Source organism: Gekko japonicus, unplaced genomic scaffold, assembly GCF_001447785.1.
Source record: "Gekko japonicus isolate JY-2015 unplaced genomic scaffold, Gekko_japonicus_V1.1 scaffold1193, whole genome shotgun sequence".
NCBI classification, from domain to species: Eukaryota; Metazoa; Chordata; class Lepidosauria; order Squamata; family Gekkonidae; genus Gekko; species Gekko japonicus.
The window spans coordinates 337,167-343,442 of record NW_015164222.1 but is presented as its reverse complement, the minus strand read 5'-3'; positions in this window follow the sequence as shown (position 1 = coordinate 343,442).

Sequence of the window (6,276 nt, the reverse complement as noted above, 5' to 3'; positions counted from 1 at the left end):
TTCACCTCTTCCTCAGAGCTGCTGTCTTCTTCGCTGTCTCCTGTCATCCACTTGGCAAGTTCTGCTTCTTCTTCTGAGCTGGCGTGCCTCTTCAAAAAGTCTTGAGCTTTAAAGATAGAGTCTATCTTTTCTCTTCTGTCTTTAAATTTAAAGACCAGTCCTTCTGGCACCAACCATCTGTAACTCACTTGATGATTTTGTAAGAACACGGTCAACCCTTTATATTCCTTTCTCTTCATTCTGATTTCAAATGGAACATCTTTCAAAATTCTTATCGGTTGATCTCCAATTTTCAGGGGTGTTGCCGAAGCTGCTTTTAAAATCTGATCTCTGAGACGTTGCTTTGTAAATTTCACTACCACTTCTGCAGGCAACTTATTTTTCTTTGTGAAATTGGAGTAGGCTCTATAAGCCAAATCCATCTCCTCTTTTATTTTTTCCGCTTGGTTGCCAGTCAGTGGTGCTAAAGCTGTTGCCAAAATGTCTCTGAGGTCCTCTTTTTCCTCTTCTTTCAAGCCCTGAAATCGAAGAATTAAGTTTGCTTTCTCCATTTGAAGCAATAGCAGTTTATTTTCCTGTCTTTCTTGGTACTTCTCCACTTTAGTGACCTTTTTCTTAACTTTCTGTAACTCTTCCGTTGATGCCAAGCATTTGTTTGCAATATTATCTACCTTGTCGGCTGTCTCTGTCATTTTTTTCTGCTGCACAGTGTAGGCACTTTCCATACTAACTATCCAGCTTCTGGTTGATTTTTTGCAGTTCCTCCAGCAGATGGCGAAAAAGTTCACCCTCTTGTTGATTGACAGCAGAGGAAGGGCTTGGACAGGAAATCCCACCCGTCTTCTTCAGCTGCTTCTCGGGTGGCCTTCTCTGCCCCACCATGCTTCGTTTTTGTTTATATTTCAAAAACGTCCCTGACTGCCGCTTTCTGCTCTTTCCCCAAAGGTAATTCGCTTCTACAATTCTCCGCTTCGCCCCCCCCTCTTTCTTTTAAAAAGTCATTTCTTTCGCTGGGGGGGGGAGCCTCCCCCTCCCTTTTGCTTTCCCGGGGGGTGCGAACGCGTTTATAAAACCGCTTCAAATTCAATCACCAACTCACAGTTCATCGCTTTTTCGCTTTTGTTCAGACTTTGCCTTTTCGCTCCATCACTCCGATGTTCCGGTGGCGTTGCTAGTCCCCATTACAGGGCACGACACAGCCGGGGCCGTTTGGGGCAGAGGGAGAGCCTCAATTCCCGACCTTCTGGTCGGCAAGAGGCTTACTCCCTTGAGCGCCCCCTAGTTCGGAGCCCTTACCCTAGGGCTCCTTAGGATCTCCGCTCACGCGGGACCCCCCCAGACTGCGTGTGAGCGATCCGGCTCCAGGAGCGTCCCGAGAGCCAGTCGCCATTCGTGCCGCCATGGCCGGAAGTCCCTCAGCCACCTTTCTGCTTGATGTTAATTCAAGGTGGCTCATAATGGGAAGGGACTCCATTCTCACAAAGGCTAGGCAGCCTCTGCTTTTCCAAATTGGTTTGCCAACTTCTGCATTCTTTCCTCACATTCAACTATAAAATTACTCCCAGAGCCACCAGCAGGGGGTGAGGGGGTAGGGTTGTCAGATCCAGGCTGGGAAGCTTCTGGAGATTTGTGGATGGAGCCCGGAGGGGACAGGGACCTCAGTGGGGCACAACGCCGCAGAATTCATCCTCCAAAACATCCTTTTTCTACAGGGGATCTCTGTAGACTGGAGATGAACTGTAATTCCAGGGGATCCCCACGTTCCACCTGGAGGGTAGCACCCCTGTCTGTACTCTTCTTTATTCCAGTATAAATCTTTTGGAAGAAGTCCAAGATGAGTAACCGTGTTAGCAGGGGTCATTCCGTAGAAAAAGAGGTGCAGGAGCTCATTAGCATTACTCATTATCATATGCCACACCCCCTGACATCACCAGAAGTGTGTCAGAAGGCAACACCTATACTCAGGCTCCACTGGACTGTTTTGGGTTGCTAGCTATGGGGGGGGGGACGTGCAGATCTGTCCTCGCAGAGGAGGGAGAGCTTGTACCTGAATAGGAGCAATGGGGATCAGATGAGAAGCAGAACATGGCCCCCTGAACTTGTTCCGGTTTCCCTTTCCCCCCTCCAACAGGGCCATTCTAAGCACAGATATACCCTTCAAAGTTCAACTGACTTAACAAGGGTGTAAGTCTGTTTAGGACTGTACTGTGTGTCACATGCACATTGCCACATGTGTAAGGTTGCTACTGCCTAATATACTCCTTGTGCTGCTTACCTGCAATAATTATTTCCAATTGGGGGTTGGCAGTGGCTTACGCCCTTAGCTAACTGATTGACTGGCTCAAGCTTGCAGCCCTGTTTACAATTCATCTAGAATGAATATTGGCCAGGGAAACAGATATATGACTGCTCTGGTGTTTTAAATAAAGGGGAGCGGTGGCGCAGGCGGTAAAACGCCTGCTTTAACAACTAAGAGCAGCCATCGCGGCTGTTCGAATACCACCGCGGCCGGAGCGAGCTCCCGGCCTTCGTCCCAGCTCCCGCCAACCCAGCGGGTCAAAAGCTAATTAACATCTAATACAAGTAGACGAATGGGTACCTACCCTTAGATGGGTAGGGGGCACCCACCTCTGACGAAGAGGCATGGTGGTAATGCGGATGGTGTGGCAGTACGGCGATGGACGATAGCATAACATCAGCGGCGGCGGTGAGCGCTGGAGAGCGGAGCGGAGTGGAGCGGAGCGGAGCGATCCCTGGTGGCCGGAAGGAACATCGAGCGACAGCGGCGGCGACGGCAGAGTCCTGAGGGCGCACGACGAATGACGCAGGCACGGCGGTGCCTGACGGACAAAGCCGGCTGAAAGTGTGCATGAAGCTGTGCGCCTACACGGCGCTGCTGTGGTTGCCGGAAAAAGTGTTGGGAGCCTGGAGGGGACGCCACGCCAGCAAGCCGAGAAAGGACTGTATCGATCTAGCCGCCGATAAATAGATGCCGAGCCGAGCCGAGCCAAGGAAGCAGAAGAAGCATATATAGCACCGAGGGTGCCGGTAGGCAGTCCCACCCCTAACTCTAGATGTGGCCCAAGATAGGAAACTAGTTCTTAGAACGACAAAAAAAATGTGAACCGCCCAGAGACCCCTTCGGGGGTTAGGGCGGTATATCAAGCCTAAAGTTAATTAAAAGCGACTTCAGGAAAGGGGAATATGAATCAGAAAAGTGGTGGAGAAAAAAGGGGTAACTAATCTAGATACCCAGCTACCCTTTTTGTAGAGTTGATAACTGGCCTGGAGAATTTAATAGAGGCTTTAAGGTAAAGGTAAAGGTTCCCTTGCTCGAAAGCCAGTCGAATCCAACTCTCGGTGTTCATATCCGTTTCAAAGCTGAAGAGCCAGTGCTGTCCTAAGACATTTCTGTGGTCATGTGGCCGGCATGACTAAACACCAAGGTGCACAGAACACTGTTACCTTCCCACTGAAGTGATACTTATTTATCTACTTGCAATTTCTTGCTTTCGAACTGCTAGGTTGGCAGGAGCTGGAACTAGAGACAGGAGCTCACTCCGTCTTGCGGCACACTCGGGTCTCGAACTGCTGAACTACCATGTCCACACCACAAGTTTTTTTTAAGGGAACAGGATGATTTTCTCCAAATCTGTTGACAACCCTACCCAGTAATGTTTTCTCCTTGAGGGATCCAAAAGGACTTTCATAAGAGCAACTATGTGCTTTGAGCTCCATTTGGGGGAAATGCCTGGGGGACAATGTGGAATGAAGCAATGGGGGTGATGGAATTAAGTTTTCCTTCTCCTCTGCTTCTCTGCTTCAACCCACCCCCCAAACTACTTTGCTTTTTAAAAAAATAAAAAGCATCAGGGCTCTGTTAGACATCTTTACCAGAGGCACAGTTAGCCCCTTAGCAACTCACAGGGTAACCCAAACAGAACGACTCTTCCTGGATTCTTTGCTAAGAGAGATACTGCCAAGCTGGTCTAACCAGCTGGGCCTTGCTCAATCCTGCCTGTAAGAAAAGGTACGTATGCCTGTTCAAGGTCACAAGCCTGGTGGCAAAGGCAAAGAAGGTTACTCCGATTCCAAAGACATTTCTGCAATAATTGTACTTGGTGATGAAGGAAGTCGCTCATCAATCAGATTAATACTGATGAAAATGGCAGTACGTACCTGTTCACAAAGCTGCTGATACGATCTTTCTGAGGAATGTTCCGAGTGCCAGTCTTTGGAAAAGACCTGTTCCAGCGTCTGTATTTGGGCAGAAGGTGCCAGATTTCTAAAGCTAACTTTCCTTCTTCCCTACTTGAAAAATGATTTCCAACTTTGTTCTGATTGCTACAGAAGCAGTTGCCCCCCGTGGCGTCCTAAGTCACGCAGTTTCAACAGATCAGTATTACCACTAATAACATTTAGCACTGACTGATATAATAATAGCAATAATAAAGCATTTGTGTGTGGAGTCCTACAGTCTGCATAATGGAATGCGGAGCAGGGCATTCGTTCCTTGCAGGCTCGGCTCTTCTGACAGCCCATCAGCCCATCAGGCATACAGCCTACAGCTCCGTGAAGAGGGTTGTCAACCTCCAGGTGGCACCTGGAGATCTTCTGCTATTGCAGTTGATCTCCAGACTATCAAAGATAAGTTCCCCTGGAGAAAATGGCTGCTTTGTAGGGTAGACTGTATGGCATTATACCACGCTGAGGTCCCTAACCTCTCCAAGCCCCACACTCCCCAGGCTCCACCCCCAAATTTCCAGGTATTTCCCAACCCAGAGCTGGCAATCTTATGTCTGAATCAGTTCAATCCACCAACAGTTCAGTGTTGCCTCTCTGCGGATTCTTGAAAATAACCCCACAGGTAGGGTTGCCAGCTCCAGGTTTGGAGATACCTGGAGATTTGGGGGATGGAGCCTGAGGAGCGGTGGTTTTGGAGATGGGAGGGACTTCAGTGGAGTATAATGCCACGGAGTCCACCTTTCAAAGCAGCCATTCTCTCTGTAGCCTGGAGATCAGTTGCAATCCCAGGAGATCTCCAGTTATTACTTGGAGGTTGGCAACCCTACCCACAGGGCTTACAAATGAACCCCAGAAGGAAGAACTCTTGCTTGGAAACTGTTCTGAAACTCTTTTTAATATGCTCTTGCTCTTTTTATGTTCTGGCTGAGTTTTTAATGGTTTTTATAGTGTTTTATTTTTGTAATCAACCTTGAGCAGGCTCGCTGAAGAAGTTTTCTAAATAAATAATGGGTAGCCAGTTTAGAACAGCATGGACTTCTGTTGACTGGAGCCCACATCTTCAGATGCAGACAAGTTTTTTTTTTTTGGTAAACAATTTTTTATTATTTTCCATACGAGTTTTACATTTAACCATTTCCAATTTTCCATTGTTCACCCATACCCATTTCCTCCCCTCCCTCCTGTGGCTTCCCGCAATGCTTCCCCCTTACCCTCCACATTACTATATATCATCAATTATATCATTTTTCTTATCATTACAGATTTAAGATAACATCATTTAACCTAATATTGATCTAAACATATTAAATTTTGTTTCACATCCCAGTTCTTCTCCAGATAATTTTTAAAGTCATTCCATTCTTCAAAAAATACCTCATCTTCTTTGCCGTTCAACTTTTTTGTAATTTTGTCCATTTCAGCCATGAACAGAACTTTTTGTATCCAATCTTCAATCTCTGGTACTTTCTCTGTTTTCCAAAATTGTGCAAACAGCATTCTCGCAGTTGTTATTAAGTACCAAAGTAAAGTCTTTTTAGTCGTGTTCACTTCATCTATTTTCAAACCCAAAAGCAGAATTTCGGGTGCTTTTTTAAAAGAGCATTTCAATATTTTTTGCATTTCATTGTGGACTTTTGTCCAAAAGTCTACAGCTTTTTCACAAGTCCACCACATATGATAAAATGAGCCCTCATGACTCTTGCATTTCCAACATTTGTTTGACATATTCTGGTTCATATTTGCAATTTTCTTCGGAGTCATGTACCACCTATACATCATTTTAAAACAGTTCTCTCTGACATTGGTACAAGTCGATATCTTAATAGAGTTTTTCCACAAATATTCCCAAGTTTCAATAGTCACCTCCCTATTCATATTTATTGCCCACTTTATCATTTGCTCTTTAACAATTTCATCTTCAGTATACCATTTCAACAACAATTTATACATTTTAGAGATATTTTTTCCCTCTCCACTTCCCCAAATATTTTCCATTTCATTTTTTTCTTCTCTAAAACCATAATTTTTCTT